The sequence below is a fragment of the Macaca fascicularis genome, chromosome 9 (assembly GCF_037993035.2).
Source record: "Macaca fascicularis isolate 582-1 chromosome 9, T2T-MFA8v1.1".
NCBI classification, from domain to species: Eukaryota; Metazoa; Chordata; class Mammalia; order Primates; family Cercopithecidae; genus Macaca; species Macaca fascicularis.
Window position 1 is genome coordinate 18,296,628 of NC_088383.1, and position 20,715 is coordinate 18,317,342.

Below are 20,715 nucleotides of genomic sequence, written 5' to 3' on the forward strand. Positions count from 1 at the left end.
TGAGGACTTTATACTGGCAGGTTTTCATATTCTGAGGTTAGTATTTACAATGAACAAGTTATTTAATAGTTTTAATCACTGCATTTATTTTGCTTTATTTTTATTTATGTATTTTTGAGAGGGAATCTCACTCTGTCCCCTAGGCTGGAGTGCAGTGGTGCATCTCAGCTCACTGCGAGCTCCACCTCCCAGTTCACGCCATTCTCCTGCCTCAGCTTCCCGAGTAACTGGGACTACAGGCGCCCGCCACCACATCCGGCTAATTTTTTGTATTTTTTTAGTAGAAACGGGGTTTCACCATGTTAGCCAGGATGGTCTTGATATCCTGACCTCGTGATCCACCTGTCTCGGCCTCCCAAAGTGCTGGGATTACAGGTGTGAGTCACCATGCCCAGCCGCGTTTATTTATTTTTATTTTTTTTGTTTTTTTTGAGACGGAGTCTCGCTCTGTCGCCCAGGCTGGAGCGCAGTGGCGCGATCTCGGCTCACTGCAAGCTCCGCCTCCCGGGTTCACGCCATCCTCCTGCCTCAGCCTCCAGAGTAGCTGGGACTGCAGGCGCCCGCCACCTCGCCCGGCTAGTTTTTTGTATTTTTTTTAGTAGAGACGGGGTTTCACCGTGTTCGCCAGGATGGTCTCGATCTCCTGACCTCGTGATCCGCCCGTCTCGGCCTCCCAAAGTGCTGGGATTACAGGCTTGAGCCACCGCGCCCGACCCGCGTTTATTTTTAAAAGATGTTTTCTTTGGTAGAAAACATGCAGACATAGGAGATCATTAACTCTCTCCACAATGAACACAAATCTGGCCTTTCATTATTCTGATAGCTGCAATATACTGGCCTGGTGCTATTTGTTTTATAAACTTTGAAAACTGGAGGTGGAAAAAAAAAAATCCAGTCAGGTTAAGGACATGGGTTACAAAGTTAGCCTGCCTAATGAGCCTCATGGACATAGGCATGTTATTTAACCCACTCCAGGCACAGACTTCCATATTTCTAAATCAAGGATAACTGTGCTTACCTCATAGTGTTATTGCCATGATATATATATATATGCTAAGAAAACAATGTAAACCACTTGTAACATGCATCACATATAGTAAGTGCTCAACAAAAATCAACTATCTCTTTCCTTAGACTTAAAAAATACATATGCGGCCAGGTGCAGTGGCTCACGCCTGTAATCCCAGCACTTTGGGAGGCCAAGGCGGGCAGATCATGAGGTCAGGAGATCGAGACCATCCTGGCTAACACGGCGAAACCCTGTCTCTACTAAAAATACAAAAAAAATTAGCCGGGCATGGTGGTGGGCCCCTGTAATCCCAGCTACTCGGGAGGCTGGGGCAGGAGAATGGTGTGAAGCCAGGAGGTGGAGCTTGCAGTGAGCCGAGTTTGTGCCACCGCATTCCAGCCTGGGCAACAGAGTGAGACTCCGTCTCAAAAAAAAAAAAAAAAATATATATATATATATATATATATATATATATATATATATATGCGCAACCCTAACTTGCTGTTAATGCATTTATTTCATCATCCTCAAGGTATTCGTTGATAGCCTAATATGGGTTGGGCCCACACACAGGTTATTTAGGACAGAGAGGAAGAGAAAATAGACATGGTCTCATTCCCTAATGGAGCTTACAGTCTGATTAAGGAAAAAGATATCAATCAACAAATAACCACACAAATGAATATGGAATTATGAACTGTGATTGGTTATGGTTGAACCAGAGTAGGTGGCTCAGAAGAGTAGGTCTCTACTCACACTGAGGGGTCAGAGGAGGGCTCCAAGGGATTGTCATTTAGGTGGAGACACCCAAGGATGATCCAAACCAAGTGGGTAGTGCATTCAAGGCAGAGGAAACCATGTGTGCAGGCCAGGCACAGTGGCTCACACCTCTAGTCCCAGCACTTTGGGGAGCTGAGGCAGGTGAATCACTTGAGCCCAGGAGTCCAAGGCTGCAATGAGCCATGATTGGGCCAGTGCATTGCAGCCTGGGTGACAGAGTAAGACCCTGTCTCAAAAAAATAAATGTGCAGTGGTTCCAAAATGGGGAGCAGTCTGGATTATCTGAGGAACTGAAAAGATAATGGGATTCAAGGCTGAAGAGCCATGGGGTGATTGCAGAGAAATGAGGAGAAATGGGGCAAGAGAGGAAGTGAAAAAGTTAGGAGGTTTCTGCAGGACTCCACGAGAGAGAGATGATGGCAACTCCTTTTACTTATCAGGATAGAATAGACTATGATGTGATAACAAACAACGTCAAGCTCTCAGTTGCTTACAAAACAAAGGTTTGTTTCTTGCCCATGAAATGCCCAGTGTATGTCTGGAGGCCCGTCTAGGGCAGCTGTGCTTCATGTGGTTTAGGACTTGTGATGGTTCATTTTCTGTGTCAACTTCACTGGGCAAAGGGGTGCCCAGATAACTGGTAAAACATGATTTCTGGGTGTGGCTGTGAAGGTATTTCTGGAACAGATGAGCATTTGAATCAGTAGATGGAGTAAAGGCTGCCCTCACCAACGTGGGTGGCAGCATCCAATCTGCTGAGCACTTGGATAGAACAAAAAAGTAGGGGAAGGGTGAGTTCACTCTCAAGCTGGGACGTCATTTTCTCTTGCCCTTGGACATCGGTGCTCCTGGTTCTAGGGCCTTCATATTCAGACTGGGACTTAAACTGTTGGCCCCCTGGTTTCTATCAAAGTCTCCTCAGCCTTTGGGCTTAGACTGAACTACACCACTGGCTTTCCTGGGGCTCCAGCTTGGAGAAGGCAGGTCCTGGGACTTCTCAGCCTCCCCTAATTATGGGAGTTAATCCCTCGTAATACATCTTTTGCTATCTCTCTATTGCTTCTGTTTTTCTGGAGAACTCTGACTAATACAGCGATCCAAATTGCTTCAGTCTTATGGCACCTTCATTTCAATAACCTGCTTCCATAATTGATATGGCAGGAGAAGAACATGCTGGAAGGTCTTGCCCTGTATCCAAATGTTTGAGCCAGAATTACAATGCATCATTAGCCAGAGCTGGTCACATGCCCCACCTGATTGCAACCTGGGAGTCAGAAATGAGCCACCCTTCTGTGTCCCCAGGGAGGAGATCTGACACAGGTGTGACTGGAGACTTCACCACACTTGTGTCCATCAGGGGGAAGAGAAGTGGACAGATTTGAGATCCATTCTAGAGGCAAGACTGACAGGACTTCATAGAAGATTGGATGTGGGAAGTGAGGGATAGGAAGGCATAAAGAAATAAACAAGACAGATTTGTAATTAATTCTCCAATATTTCTCAGAAATGCTTTCTAAAAACACTGCCTGCAGAGTACACATGGGCTCACAAAAGTCCCTTTTAATCCTGATAGGATTTATCTCCCCCGCCACCTCCTTCTCACCTCCCTCTAGTTCAGTCTCCACGCATCACCCTCTGTGTTTTCTGAATGTATTATCATACTGTCCAAGGATTTGTTTATTTCCCATTTGCCATGTATTTTATGCAGGCAGGACCGTTCATGAAGTGAATTACCAAGCCAGCAATGCTTCGAATTATGATGGCATTGCAGTACTGAATTGTGAAACTGTGACTGGTAGGCACCAATAGGATTGTGTCTCCTATGCCTCTTCTTAAATCAGATAGATTATCTTTTTAAATAAAAACTCAGAACGGGTTTAGTTGGGCAAACTAAAATCACAGAAGATACATGGAAACAAATGAGAGGATCTGGGGTAGAAGTGGAGGTGACAGAATGAAGTCCTGGGAACCAAACGGGGTCTTTGGAGTCAGCAAGGCCAGTCTCTGAATCTGGACTCCACTCTGTGACTTGGGCTTTCGAACTTTGGGATTGCCTTTAAAAACAAAAAAAAAAGGCCTAACCCAATAAAGGAATTTTAGGAATTTAATGGGGATGTATATAAAAACACCTGACAAGTAGAAGTCAGTAAATAATTGTGTTCTTATTCTCTCAAAGTCATTATCGCATTATTTTCTCAAATCAGTCATTGTTATTGCCATAGAGGTAGGGAGCATCTCACACTGGTAAGAAGTCACCCAGTAATGAAAGGTACAGACAGGGAAGCCCTTTTAGTTATCTTTGCCTCTATACCTTCCCTGTCCCCTCCTTTTCATTTCAAGAGTCTTCAGAGTTTTCTTCCTTTTTTCATCTAATGTCGTTCAAACTTGCTCCAAAAAGAGACCTTCTCAATTCTGGGATGAGAGAGGACACTAGCTGTGAGCAGATCCCATCTAAGAGGTTGGTGCACACCACAAGCGAAGACATTGGGTTGAATCCTTTTTAAAAACTGATTTGGGGACATCTCTCAGACAAGTCATAGGGGATTGAGAGAAATTGATCAAGGTGAAAGTAGAAATTGCAAAGACTCTGAACCAGAAACAACATGGTGGCACAAGAGATGGCTGCAAGACAAGCGTGGGTTGATGCGTAAGCCCAGGAAGGATTACTGGGTGATATGGTTTGACTGTGTCCCCACCCAAATCTCATCTTGAATTATAACTTTCACAATTCCCACGTGTTGTGGGAAGGACCCTGTTGGAGATAATTGAATCATGGGGGCAGTTTCCTCCATACCGTTCTCATGGTAGTGAATAAGTCTGATGGTTTTATAAGGGGAAACCCCATTCAGTTGATTCTCATTCTCTCTCTTGTCTACCACCATGTAAGACATGCCTTTCGCCTTCTGCCATGATTGTGAGGCCTCCCCATCCACGTGGAACTGTGAGTCCATTAAATCTCTTTTTCTTCATGAATTACCCAGTCTCGGGTATATCTTTATCAGCAGCATTAAAATTAACTAATACACTGGGCATCATATCACATCTTGCTGCAGGAGAGCTCCTTTCCAGGTAGAAGGCCAGGATATGAATGGAGAAGGACCCACCTAAAACTAACCAAGTTAGAAGTCTGAGCAGTTGAGTCTAGGGAGAGAAAAAGAATAGGATTCAGTAGGGTTGCCAAGCAAACTCTAAGAACAAAAACCCTGGGACCAGATTCTTGCAGGCTCGAAGTATGAATTCTGTTTCTGTCAATTCTGAGACTAAAAAAAAGTTTTTAAATTTTATTCCAATTTTCTGTTGAAAGCACTTCTTAAAAACTTGCCAGGCACAGTGGTTCATGCCTGTAATCCCAGCACTTTGGGAGGCCAAGGTGGGCAGATCATCTGATGTCGGGAGTTCAAGACCAGCCTGACCAACATGGAGAAACCCCATCTCTACTAAAAATAAAAAATTAGCCGGGAGTGGTGGTGTGTGCCTGTAATCCCAGCTACTCGGGAGGCTGAGGCAGGAGAATCACTTGAACCTGGGAGGCAGAGGTTGCAGTGAGCCAAGATGGCGCCATTGCACTCCAGCCTGGGCAACAAGAGCGAAACTCAAAAAAAAAAAAAAACAAAAAAACAAAAACCACACACAAAAAAATAAAAAACAAACAAACAAAACCTTCTTACCAGAATTAGCTGAAACAGAAAAAAAGGACCTGTTCACATCAGAACTGCCAAACTCTACAGTGAGCTTGCCCCCAAAGAGACAAGTCATGGGAGAGACCATGGCTACTACCCTCATGGTGTTCTGCTAGAACTCTGTAGTCAGCTTAGCATGAGAAGCCTCCGACCCATGCGCAGAGATGGCTCTAACTGTTCTGCCAATGCTTCTCTAATTGCTCCATTAGAAGATCACAATCTGCTCACATGTCACTGTGCAAGATTATTTTTCTGCCCACTTGTAGCATTTGTCACATCTTGACAGCCCTCTCAATTCCCTGATCCACTGACATCTTGTCACCTGGCAAATCTGCAATAACGAAGCAATACAGCCCCTGGTATCCTATATTCCTATACCTGACGCATGAGGGGTACTGGAAAAAAAACTCATGCAGGTGGGTTGGTGCCTTGGTAAATTCATGGTGTCCAATTTGCAGGGCCTTTTATATACCTTGGCAATTCCATTACATGCCCAGTTCCCTCCACGGCTATACTAGGCATCCACTGTTTCCTATTGTCTGCCTGTTCTCTGGACTCCTAACTTCTCATTTAACTGTGCTCCTTTTTCAGAGAAACAGGATGCAGGTGGGTGAGCATTGGCCTGTAAGTACAAACCATCCTGACTTTCCATCTCAGAGAAAGAAATATCTCCCCTCTCACAAAAGAATAATCCACCTGCCATCACATCCCTCTATCTCCTCCGAGATCCAGCCCATCCCTTGATTTTTGTTTCTCCTGAATCCCTTCTCCCTACCACGGTCTCCTTTCCCAGCTCAATTCCATCTCAAAATGAAAAACAAACAAAATCATCCATTCTGCTATGCTCCTTCATCTACTGCCTTACCTTTCATTCAGAGTGCAACCAACTCTTGTCCCTTTTCTTTACCTGCAAATCCACTAAACCATTGTTGGAAAGCATCACCAAGTCCAAGAGCTCTTTCAACATTTGCCACTTGACCCCTGAGGGTATGTGAACCGCTAACAACTCACTCAGTACCTGGCTTCCACCACAGTCCTCTCTTCTTGTCCTTTGACCTCTGACTACTCTTCAGGGTCCTTTCACAGGTTCTTTCTTGGACCAGTGCATAAGAGTGGGTGTTTCTTATGCGTCTTCTTTTTCTGATGTGAATTTAAAGTAAGTGGCTAGTATTCAGTTTACCGGTGTTCCCTCATACACTGCCTCTATGTTTCGTGTCTTAGCCTGCTGGCTTCCTCTAAACATCTCTGCCAACCTCTTTCCCCTTCAGCTCCATCCTCGTTTCCTCCACGGTAGGTTGTCTTGTGTGCACTTTTTTTTTTTTCAGACGAAGTCTCGCTCTTGTCCCCCAGGCTGGAGTTAAATGGCACATTCTCGGCTCAATGCAACCTCTGCCTCCCGGGTTCAAGCAATTCTTCTGCCTCAGCCCCCTGAGTAGCTGGGATTACAGGCGCCTGCCACCAAGTCAGGCTAATTTTTGTATTTTTAGCAGAGACGGGATTTCACCATGTTGGCCAGGCTGGTCTCCAACTCCTGACCTCAAGTGATCTGCCCGCCTTGGCCTCCCAAAGTGCTGGGATTACAGGCATGAACCACCGCGCCCGGCCTCCTGTGCACTTTTGATCACATCACTTCCCTGCTCAAAGACCTTCCATCCCCATCACTCTTGAGATGTGCTCTGTACTCCTTATTAACTGGGCATGCAAAACCATCCCCCGCCTGACCCCTGCCTGTATTTGTTAACCATTAATTGGTGCACATTTCCCTTTTTTAATTCCTTCCAGTCTTACGTGATGGCTTCTGGATGCTTTTATTATTGGATTACAGAATTTGTTTGTTTGGTACTGGCAACAAAGACTTTAGGCATGTTTTCATCACTTCAGTATGTTGGAGGGGGGAATCTTTAATAAGGTTGGAAAGAAAAGATACACAAAAACAAGCAGTTCTGCTATCGCTGTTATCCACATATGGTTGATGTGCTATAAAAAATTATATCTGTATAAGTCATTCTTGAGTGGAAAGTCATCACTTTACAAGCCCCGCTGACAAGATTCCACAGAATAGCCAAAAACTTAAAAGACTACAATGGCTACTACCAGGTAAGAAAAATTAAGACTCTGGGCCGGGCATGGTGGCTCACGCCTGTAATCCCACACTTTGGGAGGCCGAGGCGGGTGGATCACCTGAGGTCAGGAGTTCAAGTGCTGGCTGGTCAACATGGCGAAATCCCGTCTCTACTGAAAATACAAAAATTAGCTAGGCGTGGTGGCACATGCCTGTAATCCCAGCTACTCAGGAGGCTGAGGCAGGAGAATCGCCTGAACCTGGGAGGCAGAGGTTGCATGAGCTGAGATTGCACCACTGTACTCCAGCCTGGGCGGCAGAGCAAGCAAGACTCCATCTTAAGGAAAAAAAAAAAAAAAAAATTAAGACTCTGATAATGTGAAGAATGCCTCTTGAAGGAAACAAACTATTCAATCCCTACAAAATAATGCCAGAAGTGCTTACCAATCATCCACAAAGACCTCTAAAACATAGAATTGATGTCACCCTCTGCATATGACTCATAATTAATACAATCATGCAATCAGTCCCCTGGCCAAGTAAAACATCCCAAAGAATAATCTCCATATGGGTGACAAAGGAGTTTCAAGAATATCCCAAATTCTATTTACAGTGACCATACAGGAGCTAAAACAGGATTGTGAATTTAAATGTAACACTTAAAACCAAATCAATGTTACTCTCTGAAGAAAGAATGCTTTAATAGACAGGGAATATTATCAAAGAACAGAAAGCCCAACTAGTTACAAGATTCTTTCTGTATACTTAGAAACACTATGTCCTCATTCCAGGGATGAGGAGCCAGGAGAGCATCCTAGCCACCAGCATCCTGAACACTGTAGTGGGATGTAACAGGCTGACCTGCCCCTGGGACAGAGGCCACAGTCATTGCCTGTGTTCCAACTTCCAGCTCATTAAGCAAACTTCTAATTATAATGTAGCCACCGCCCCCCCCCGCCCAACACACATACACCACGTAGTTTTCCTGAGGGAGAAAGGCAAGCATCCTAAGTCTACTGCATGGTTTGAGTACTCTTTTTAATTAACAAATTAATATTCTGGTTTATAAATCATCTTGTGTGAATCTGGCTAACAAAATTCTGCCTTCGTATGTCCATTATCTCAGGAACTGACAAAATCAAGTTATGGTGCCTACAAAGATGAGGGGCAGATTCTGGCTGCCTTTTAATTTCATCATTCACCAGATATCTGTGCCAGAGAATGGTAAGTTCTGGAGATAAAACAAGGTACAAGACAGTTTCTTTGCTGCCTTGAAGCAAACAGCCTGGTGGGGATGACAGACAAGTAAACACACAATTACCATCTGAGCTTGCAGAATGAAAGCCGGCTATCTTCTGTAATCATATTAATTTCAAGAAACCATGATTCTGTGCTTTGGTGAATGCCATTTAATTCAAATAGAGGAACTTTTCCTAAAATGACTTCATAGAACTTCATTTTATCCACAAACATTTCAGGCAGCTTAAAATTGCAAAAATGTCTGCAAATAATCTCTGCTTAGTTGGCTTTTATTTGCCTTCAGTTACCCTCAATGAAGATTAATTAGCTAGTTCTCTGCTTCTGAGTCAGTTACCATAATGTATTTTGCCCTCCTACCATAGTTGAAAGATAGTTTTCAACAATGTAAAAGCAGCCGGATGTGGTGGCTTACACCTGTAATCCCAGCATGTTGGGAGGCCGAGGTAGGGGAGGGTCTTGAGCCTAGGAGTTTGAGACCAACCTGGGTAACTTAGTGAGACTCCTGTCTCTACATACAATTTAAAAATTAGCCAGATGTGGAGGTGGGTGTGTGCCTGTGGTCCCAGCTACTCAGGAAGCTGAGGTGGGAGGATTGCTTGAGCCTGAGAGGTGGAGACTGCAGTACGCTTTGATTGCACCACTGCACTCCAGCCTGGATGACTGAGGGAGATTCTGTCTCAAAAAAAAAAAAAAAAAGCAAAATTGTAACTCTCATGCACATATAAAATGAATATATGTGAAAGCGTTTATTCTACTCATAATGAGGGAAGCAGTTCAAAGGAGAATGCAGAGCACCACCACCTTTACAGATCAAGAATATTAAGATGAATGTGCCAATAAAAGAACTGGCAGGGTGAGGGGCAGGGTGAGTCATTAGGACCTCTACCACGAAGGACATAATTTGCATATTTATGGACAAGAATTATTTTGCATTGCTATCAATTAACTGCAACTCGGAGTTATCAAATAGCTCCCACAGGATCAGAATCCGATAACTCAGAGGTGTGTGATCTGGCCAGGTACAGTGGCTCATACCTGTAATCCCAGCACTTTGGGAGGCTGAAGTTGGTTGACTACCTAAAGTCAGAGTTTGAGACCAGCCTGGTTAACATGATGAAACCCCGTGTCTACTAAAAATACAAAACTTAGCCAGGCATGGTGGCACATACCTGTAATCCCAGCTACTCGGGAGGCTGAGGCAGGAGAGTTGCTTGAACCCAGGAGGTGGAGGTTGCAGTGAGCCGAGATCACACGACTGCACTCCAGCCTGGGTGACAAAGTGAGACTCTATCTCCAAGAAAACAACAAAACTAAAAGTCAAAGAGGTATGTGATCCAAACAGTGCAAACCTATCCATTGTGGCACAAAATTTTCCCTACACCGTGAACACTATCGCTGCCCATCACTCTAATGTTAAGGGAAGGATTCACAGGAATGAACCTCACAGACTCACTTCTTCTGAATTTCAGTCTCCCTGCACCCCGCAGATTACCCCAAATGGGGAAACAGATGGGCCTGGCTCCGGCGTGATTGAGTCCTTTGGGCAGTCAGAAAGTATTGGCTTACCTGAGTCGCCTGAAGTGGGAGTTATCAAAAGGACAGGTTTGATATGGAGATTTATGAAAACTTCAAATTCAGTGTGCAAGAGTAGGACCCAAACTAGGAAATGGTGTATTTAGGCAAGTAGAGATAAAATAAAATAGAAACAGATTGAAAACAAGTTGCCAACATGAGCATCCGTGTCTCATTTCACTGGTCCAGAAGTGACAGGTCCTTGGCTATGGGAAGCAAGCCTAAAAGTGTAGAGTCAGGGTGGAATTCACCCACAGTGCAGTGTTTCTGTCTTTTTTAACCGACTTCCAACAATATTCTCTTACTCTAGGCTGCTCTGAAGGTACTGAGTTATCTCAGTTGATTGCTCATTCTGCCTTACTGTTTTAACAAGTGTCATGAATACTTTCTTCTTTAACAGAGCTCTTTTGCAATTCTATAAATTGTGCCTAACTGATAGCAATGCAAAATAATTCTTATCCATAGGCATGCAAATGAATTGTGTCCAGGGGAGAGGCAACTCTCCCTCTCCCACACCACAACAAAAAGGTAGTTCTGCCTCCATTGACACACTCAGCTCGATAGTTCTGATCTATACATGTAAATGTATCTATTCTGTGGATTCTCCTTTGAACTGGTTATAACACCTTTCCAGTTCTCTCACTGATGATTTAAATTCAGTCTTTACGGTTGAGCCCAGGAGTTCGAAAGCAGCCTGAGCAAAATTTCTTTTTTTTTTTTTTTTTTTTTTTTGAGGCGGAGTCTCGCTCTGTCGCCCAGGCTGGAGTGCAGTGGCGCGATCTCGGCTCACTGCAAGCTCCGCCTCCCGGGTTCCCGCCATTCTCCTGCCTCAGCCTCCCGAGTAGCTGGGACTACAGGCGCCGCCACCACGCCCGGCTAATTTTTTTGTATTTTTAGTGGAGACGGGGTTTCATTGTGTTAGCCAGGATGGTCTCGATCTCCTGACCTCGTGATCCGCCCGTCTCGGCCTCCCAAAGTGCTGGGATTACAGGCTTGAGCCACCGCGCCCGGCCCCTAAGCCACCGCGCCCGGCCCCGCAAAATTTCAAGAACTCATCTTTATAAAAAAATTTTTTTTAAATAGCCAGGCATGGTAGTTCATGCCTGTAGTCGCAGCTACTCCAGAAGCTGAGACAGGAGGATTGCCTGAACCCAGGAGTTCAAGCCTGCAGTGAGCCACGATCACACCACTGAACTCCTGGGTGACAGAGTGAGACTCTGCCTAAAAAATAAAAATAATAAAATAAATATTTAAAAAGTGATCAATTTCATATCTGTATGAAATACATGGTTTTACCTTTATATGAAAATTGTCTTTTAACACCTCAAATGAGGGTGCTGACAACATTTTTTGAATGAAATAAACAAATTACAGTGCCAAGAGGATAAACTTTGATGGCAAGTGGATAATCATTCAAATTCCTGCTCTGATACACACTAGATGCTTAACCTTAAGCAAATTATTGGCTGGATGTGGTGGCTCATGCCTGTAATCCCGGCACTTTGGGAGGCCGAGGCAGGAAGATCACAAGGTCAGGAGTTCAAGACCAGGCTGGCCAACATGGCAAAACCCCATCTCTAATAAAAGTACAAAACTTAGCCAGGTGTGGTGGGGGGCACCTGTAGTGCCAGCTACTCAGGAGGCTGAGGCAGGAGAATTGCTTGAATCTGGGAGGTGGAGGTTGCAGTGAGCCAGGATCATGCCATTGTACTCCAACCTGGGCAACAGAGCAAGACTCCATTTCAAAAAAAAAAAAAAAAAAATAGAAGAAAGTTATTTAGCCCTTCTGTGGTTTCAGCTTCCTCAGGTGCAAAATGAGAATAATCTTCTCTTTGATGAATTTGATGCAAAATCTGTACGAGACAATGCATAAAAACACTTAGCACAGTCATTGGAGTGGAGACCCAGCTTAATAATCAGTATTCAGGAGTATTTGTTTAAAGAAACCAGAATGTGTCACCTCAAAATATGCCTCTTTGACATAAATGGTTTTTGAGCTAAAGGCAATTAAGAAGCGACTCAGAAAAGCTCTTTGCCTTCCTTCGGTTTGCCTGAAAGCAGGGCAGAGAATTGCAAAGACAAAAGGTCTTCTACCCTCCCCCTATTTCCCACCTAAAGCCAGGATGTAAATTCTCCTTTACAACCTTTTATCAGCTCGGCAACAAAGCCAGGAGATTCTGCCAGTGGACTTCACTCCGTTCATTTCCCATAAATTTGCCTTCCTACATTTTCCCACTTCTAGAATCCTGGGATGGCTTTCCCTTTGTCTTGTCACTTCTCTGAAATTTATTGTTCTTTGTCAAATATACGACATAAGCCAGACTCCTAAAGCCACTGCTTTGAGTTACTTTTCTCCCACAGGACGTGCACTGCATGCATTAATACACTTGCTTGTTTTTCTCTTGTTAATCTGTCTTTTCTTGTGAGTCTGTCCCAAGTACAAACGTATGAGGGTTGAGGAGGAGTTACTTTTTTCTCCCATTCATAGTCTATACAGCGGCAGTCGTTATTGTCTTGGCAGGCGTCTTAAAGCAGCATTTCTTCAACTGCAGTGTGCCCATGAATCACCTGAGAAATGTAATAAAATGCAGATTCTGGTTCAGTAGATCCAGGGTAGGCCCTAATATTCTACATTTCTGAAACCAAGGGCTAATCTTTTTTTTTTTTTTTGAGATGGAGTTTTGCTCTTGTTGCTTAGGCTGGAGTGCAGTGGTGAGATCTCAGCTCACCGAAACCTCCACCTCCCGGATTCAAGTGATTCTCCCCCCTCAGCCTCCCGAGTAGCTGGGATTACAGGCATGTGCCACCACACCCGGCTAATTTTTGTATTTTTAGTAGAGACGGGGTTTCTCCATGTTGGCCAGGCTGGTCTCAAACTCCCAATCTCACGTGATCCGCCTACCTCGGCCTCCCAAAGTGTTGGGATTACAGGTGTGAGCCACTGCGCCTGCTACTGAGGGCTAATCTTTTAAGTTGCTTGCACCTTGTTGATTTTTGCTGCTTGTTGATTTTTTAAACCCACATAGCTTAAAGGCAGGCTGCTAAATGCTGTAACTTAGCCTTCACTAGCTTCCCTATAAATAACAGTCTGACATATATGTCACCATAGTAACAATTGCTTAAGTTGTCTTTCGGGAACTTGGGGCGGCCCCTATCCAGTTAAAACCAGCTGAGACCACCAACCCTCCGAATGCACCTGCATGGATGTCCAAAAAGTGACATTTGCCATCACAGGGCCAAAACTCCACCCTCAGATCATGTTAACACTGCTATTTTCTGACCACGTATCCTAGGAAGAGCCATGAGCCCAGACTACACTTGCTGAGATCACCAATTACCTCATTTCCCCCCACCCTCAATTATCTTCCCCCACCTTAGACCATCCTAATTCTTTACTCCATAAATATCCCTAAGCACTATCCTTGAGGAGGTAGATTTGAGAGCTGTTCTCCCATCTCCTGGCTGGGCTGCCCTGTGAATGAATCTTTTCTCTTTTGCAAAACCCACTGTCACCGCGATTGCCTTACTGTGTGGTACTGGCAGAACGTACCTGGTTTGGTGTCATATCTATGAGCTCCCAGACAATGCCAATCCCACTGGACTAAGGGTCTCACTTTCAGTAACAAGTTCTTAAAAGTCACCTGGATCAAGTTCTTCTGCCCTGACAGTCTTTTTCATAATAGTCTAGAGCAAGACTTCACACACAAGAAACATGGGACTGTCTCATAGGCAGAAAGGTTTGTGGGAAACGCAGTGAGTCCATTTGAAAGCTACAAAAGTAAAGTGAGCTAAGTCATCATGTCACCAATAAGTGTTCTATTTTGTTTTCAATTTTCAGATAAAAACCATAACAAAGGAAATAATGGAAGAGGAGACTTATGTTACTGGGAACATTTAACATAATTATTTTCCTGATTCAGCAGCATGGTTCAGTGTCCCAGGAGCTCTGCATCAGAGAGTCACCCCGATCCATCATGGCCAAAGCCCCCAGTCAGCCTGAGCTCTGGATCCAGCCCAACAAATGCAACCCTTGAATAGGGTTTGTGCAAGCAAACTTGATGACGACTGAAGAAACCCTGTCGCTTCTGAGAAAACACCCAATCCAAGAATGTGAGTTCTGGAAATGTCATTAAATGTCAGTTATATCCATGCCTACGTGTCCATATCAGCTATGCAATCACCATCAGCAAGTTCTTTTTCCCAACCAAAAAAATAAGTAAATTTCTCTGCTAATTAAATATTTCCACAGGCCTGGCACAGTGGCTCACGCCTGTAATCTCAGCACTTTGGGAGGCTGAGGCGGGTGGATCACTTTAGGTCAGGAGTTCAAGATCAGCCTGGCCAACATGGTGAAACCCTGTCTCTACTAAAAATACAAAAATTAGCTGGACATGGGGGTGTCTGTAATCTCAGCTACTTGGGAGACTGAGGGAGGAGAATCGCTTGAACCCGGGAGGCGGAGGTTGCAGTGAGTCACGATTGTGCCACTGCACTCCAGCCTAGGCGACAGAGCGAGACTCTGTCTCAAAAAAAAAAAAAAGATAAAATAAATAAATGAATAAATAAATGTATCTTCACTAAAACTCAAATAAGTGAATTTTGAGATAAGAATTTTATTTTTTATTTTTTATTTTTATTTTTATTTTTTTTGAGACAGAGTTTCGCTCTTGTTGCCCAGGCTAGAGTGCAATGGCGCGATCTTGGCTCACCACAACCTCTGCCTTCCAGGTTCAAGAGATTCTCCTGCCTCAGCCTCCCAAGTAGCTGGGATTACAGGCAAGTGCCACCATGCCTGGCTAATCTTTTTTTTGTATTTTTAGTAGAGATGGGGTTTCTCCATATTGGTTAGACTGGTCTCGAACTCCTAACCTCAGGTGATCCGCCTGCCTTGGCCTCCCAAAGTGTTGGGATTACAGGCGTGAGCCACAGTGCCCAGCTGAAATAAGAATTTTAATGGGAAAATATCTTTTATCTGTATTCAATGTTGACTCCATGCTAATTTGAGTGTTTGAGATGGCCATTAGGTGCTGTAACATTGAAGAATTTACAAATACTTAACTATTTGAACCATAACTACAGTTTTAAAATAAGTTTACTCATCTAAGGGTGAAGATTCTCTTACAATGGGAAATCTTAGCTCAACTTTTACATGTTCATGCTTTATACTCATTTTCAGGAAAGCATCAGGTTCAATACCTAGGAACTCCTGTAGAAAGTGTTGCAGAATCTTCTTTAAAAGAACAAAACAAGGCAAAACAAAGTTTAATAGGGTAGCACAGCCAGGTGTAGTGGGTCATAACTGTAATCTCAGCAATTTGGGAAGCCAAGGCATGTGGACACTTGAGCCTAGGAGTTCAAGACCAGCTTGGGCAACATAGCAAGACCCCGCCCCTACCAAAAAAAAAAAAAATCAGCCAGATGTGCTAGTGCACAGCTGTAGTCCCAGCTTCTCAGGAGGCTGAGGTGGGAGGATTGCTTGAGCCTAGGAGTGTGAGGCTGCAGTAAGCTGTGGTGGTACCAGTACACTTCAGGAGGCCAAGGTGGGCGGATCTTCTGAGGTGGGGAGTTTGAGACCATCCTGACCAACATGGAGAAACCCCGTCTCTACTAAAAATACAAAATTAGCAGGGAGTGGTGGCACATGCCTGTGATCCCAGCTACTCGGGAGGCTGAGGCAGGAGAATCACTTGAACCTGGGAGGCAGAGGTTGCAATGAGCCCAGATCCACTCCAGCCTGGGCAACAAGAGCGAAACTCCATCACAAACAAACAAAAAAAACATAGAGTTATTTCTGGCCAACAGAGCAAGAAAGAACTGAACCAATGAAAACTGGTCCGAGTCTCGGAGCCTATATGAAAAAGCTGCCTAATTAATGTGGAAGCCTCAGGGAAATGATATACCATGAAAACCTAACACTACAAAAGCTAGTTGTCAGACATATGTGAGGAGTGAACAAAGTCCTAATTTGCTGGCTTAACATTCAAAACTGGTGAGTGTCTGTGTATCATCTAAAGACTGTTTGGGGGTTATTTGTAGAGTTCAGCTGAGTGTCATCGGAACAAAGATTAGTGCAAAAAATCTTTCAGAAATCACACCCAAACATTTGCGTGCACCTTAAATATGAAATGAAATGGCAAGATGAGTATGTCACAATAAAGTATAAATAGCAAGTGAAATGTCTCATCGTACTGGGACAATTTTATAAATGAGGCAAAGGCCCTGTCAAAAAATAATGATGATTTTCAAAATTCTGAAAGGCAAAGGGGAAAACTACTTCACTCAGTTAACAGGAAGCACACAAGAATCTCTCCATTGACCAAGACTTTTTTTTTTCTATGACCCATGCTTTCTAAGACAATAATGAAAAACTGTAAACTAGAATTTGTTGAAAGAACCACTTCTAGAGTTTGCCCTTTATCTGCTATTTTATGACTTCCTTGTCTATTAGTAGCCTCCTAATAAATGTGAACAAATGAATGAATGAGTAAGAGACAACTAAGCATGAGGTATTGCGAGATGGTAACTCATCCGGGAAAATTAAAATCAGGAGTGTGGATCAGATGGAAAAACAAAATAAGACATTCTAGAAAAAAACATCACCAGGAGGATGTCGAACCAAAAGGTCCCCTGGTTAAGCTTCAGCTAATTATAAGATTTAATTAACTAGAAAAACTCAATCCTTGTTTATTCTATTTAATTGAGATTTTACAGTATTGAAAATGATGTTACTCAAGTGTACTCATTAATATTTAATGGAAGAGTAAGAGAATTGGCTAACCAAATTTACTGTGCTTAGGTAAACTGCAATTAGGAAGGGTTAGCAGAGCATCCCAAGGGACCTATCAATCACAAAATGAAGCAATACAATTAATTACAGATGAATTTCAACCAGGAAACACACAAAACAATGATCCTCAAAAAAGATGGAATAAAATTACTTGAATGTGGTGGTCGGTTCTGACAAGAGCAGTCAATCATGTGTCATTTCAGACAACTCAGAAGCAATTACCCTACCCAAAAGACTTGAACTCTTTGTGTGTGTGTGTGTGTGTGTGTGTGTGTGTGTGTGTGTGTATGTGTGTGAGAGAGAGAGAGAGAGAGAGAGAGAGAATTTCACTCTTGTCGCCCAGGCTGGAGTGCAGTGCAATCTCGGCTTACTGCAACCTCTGTGTGTGTGTGTGTGTGTGTGTGTGTGTGTGTGTGTGTGTGTGTGTGTGAGAGAGAGAGAGAGAGAGAGAGAGAGAATTTCACTCTTGTCGCCCAGGCTGGAGTGCAGTGCAATCTCGGCTTACTGCAACCTCTGCCTTCCAGGTTCAAGCAGTTCTTCTGCCTTGGCCTCCCTAGTAGCTGAAATTACAGCCCACCACCACACCCAGCTAATTTTTGTATTTTTAGTAGAGAAGGGGTTTCGCCATGTTGGCCAGGCTGGTCTCGAACTCCCGACCTCAGGTGATCTTCCCACCTCGGTCTCCCAAAGTGCTGGGATTACAGGCATGAACCACTGCGCCCGGCCCAGACTTGAGCTCTTGATTGCATGAAAGTGTATTAATCTTCTATCTGCTTATTCCAACTTTCCCAGCTGATAAAACGCCCTACTGTTATTTCACTTACAATTTGGAATAACCTGCATCTAGTTAAGTTGGAGCTACTTTGTCTTGTTGCAGATTTTCTTTTGCTTTGCTGTCTTCATTCTAACTTGGCAGAGCCCAGGTGCTTTGTCTCTATTTGCCTGCAAGACTCTTTTCCAAGATATCTCAGGTTTCCCTCTAAAGCACCTTCCACCTGGAGGATATGTGTTCTTATTCTTTAATTCCTAGCCCTATTTCCTATTCATCTATAAAACTAGGCTTTGTGAGCAGGATCATGCATGGCAATGAGTTCTAATGAGTTTTTAATGTTTCACACCTCATGATGAACATATATTTGCATTTCAGAAAATGCTTTTAAGGAACGTTTTTTTTTCTGCCCTCACTCCCAACTCGGTTGTCTTTAAGCAAAAGCAAAGAGAGCTGTGGCCAGCCTGGTCAGATGGCTGCAATCATTTGAGGCCCTCTCGCTGCGCTGTGGCCCCTCTTGCCTTCCTAGCCTGCCCATGCTTGCCCCATCTCAACCTCTGCCCCCGCTCCAGCTGAACAGATTTGCCATTGTCAGCATTCATCTTTGGGGATCCTTCTTGACCATGGTTAACAATCGCTGTGATTATCCTCACATCACACACTTTTGGGCTTCTGTTTCTTAGGACAATGCCTGCTCTCCCTGCTAGCCTGTCCCCCACCCCAGGCCCTCCAACCTCCAGCCACCCCAACTCCAGAGCCACATCCTATCCCACTGACTAACCCAACTGACAAGCCAAGCCCAGTCCCCAGACCTAGAGCTCAGAGAAATTATTAATCCAATCAAAGGCACTAAAGTTGGGATTCTGACTGTGAAGCAGGTACCAAATTTTTGACAGAGAGGGGCTCCTCAAACCATACTATTCCTGGATTAAGTGTCTGGCAATAGGCAGGGGATATGATGTGATCTAGCAAGGCCTTGCATGGAAATTAACCTGCGTGAGCTCCACTTGGCTGCCCTCCAAAGGTCAATGCATTATTTGAGCCTAGGGGAGCCAGCCACCGCTACATCAGTGGCAGCATCAGGGTACCCTTTTTAGGTCTAAACCTGCATTTTCCTAATATTCAGGTCTGTAGGAACTTTTACTACAAGAATTTTACAGGAATGGCTAAATATCTGTAAGTACTTAAAAGTATATATGGTAATATATAATATGACAGAAGAAATAAGACCTAATGTTAGATACATCAGCAAGGTAATTATAGTTTACAACCATCTATTGTACATTTCAAAATAGCTACAAGAGAAAAAGGGGAATGTTTTTAAAATAAAGAAAAGACAAATACTTAAAGTAATGGATATCCCAAGTATACTGATTTGGTATTTACAAATTATACAAATGTATTAAATTGTCATGTGTACTCCAAAACAATGTACATCTGTTATGCATCAATTAAAAAAAAAGATAAAAGTATGTATGGATCAGTAAGTACTTCTAAGTATCTATAAAGCGATATAAGTGCATATTAGTGTAAGAGAACTAAGGAGAATTTGAGATCAGTGTTTACACAGTGCTAGCATTTTGTTATCTAAAACATCTCTTTTTCAACTCTATCAAAGATTGAATGCATTTTTAAATTCAAGGAATATAATATTCAGGATGATTATTTTTATTACGGCTGTGGACTTTTTCCTTGGGCATTGAATGCTTCTATTTAGTTCAACTACTTACTATCTTTTCTTCTCCTTTTTTTTTTTTTTTTTTGCTTAACTTTCTATTTCTTTCCCAGTAATAACATATATTTTCTCAACTTCTTAAATCTCTTTATTAGATACAATTGAATGTAATTTGGAATTTACGAGTCTTATCACATTCTCATTCTGCTTGAGCAATTCAAGATATAAGAAATACAGACTGTCTAAATTTCTTCAGTTCCTCCAACTATTTGCTTAAAATTCCTGAAATTAAAATTATAGTTCTTTGACACCGCTTCTGTCTAATCATTGCTGATACCTGGAAAACACCAAATGGCTTGCTTACACAGCGCACCACTCTGAAATTTCTCACACAAAGGGTTGTCTTACACAGAAACACTGACCATTTTGACAAGGGAATGGTCCTAGAATTGGGCCAGAGCTAAAAATAAGCAGAGTAAACAATTTTGATATTCTTCTTCAATGGTCATAAATCCAGTTAGCATGTTATCATTTACATATTATGATTTTGTTCATGATAGTTGTAGTAGAATGGCCTGAAGAAATCAAGATCTGTTATATCTGCTACATTACTTTAGTTACCAGACTGATAACTCACATTATAGTTTATCAAGTATTTCAATTTGTTCCCTGGAATAATCCTGTGAAGTGGGTATTTTTTATCACTAGTTTCATATAATGAATATATTATTCATTATATGAAATATATGAATATATTAACAACCACTCTCTGTTAATGTCAATACATTCTATTTATCCAGCTCACTTACTCTAGTATTCTCTCTGCAATGATTCTTTAATCTCATTGGGAAGCCCCCATGCCCAATACATGCCTCCTATCTTCATTTCCCTCCTTCCCCAACTCACAACCTTGAAAACATTCTTATCGCTCTTGTTTCTTTTTCTGTTGTCCTTGACTGGCAAATTTGGAGCCATGGATGTACCCAACTGTCTGCCATTTGGGGCTACCCCTGACTAGCCAAATACTGCTAGAGAAACTCTCCTGAATGATTTCACTCTAAACTCAGCTCTATGAACTTCAAATGGGCATTTAAGGATACCTGGCAATCCTACTATATTTT

The 20,715-nt window shown here is 43.0% G+C and overlaps 1 protein-coding gene and 1 pseudogene across 2 annotated transcripts in view; one reads left to right on the top strand and one right to left on the bottom strand.

Annotated features, from left to right (window-relative positions):
• The window catches only part of ST8SIA6 (ST8 alpha-N-acetyl-neuraminide alpha-2,8-sialyltransferase 6), a 131,696-nt gene that overhangs the window by 70,346 nt on the left and 40,635 nt on the right, over positions 1-20,715 (bottom strand). The window lies entirely within an intron of this gene.
• LOC135965059 (uncharacterized) lies at positions 5,855-15,844 on the top strand (annotated as a pseudogene).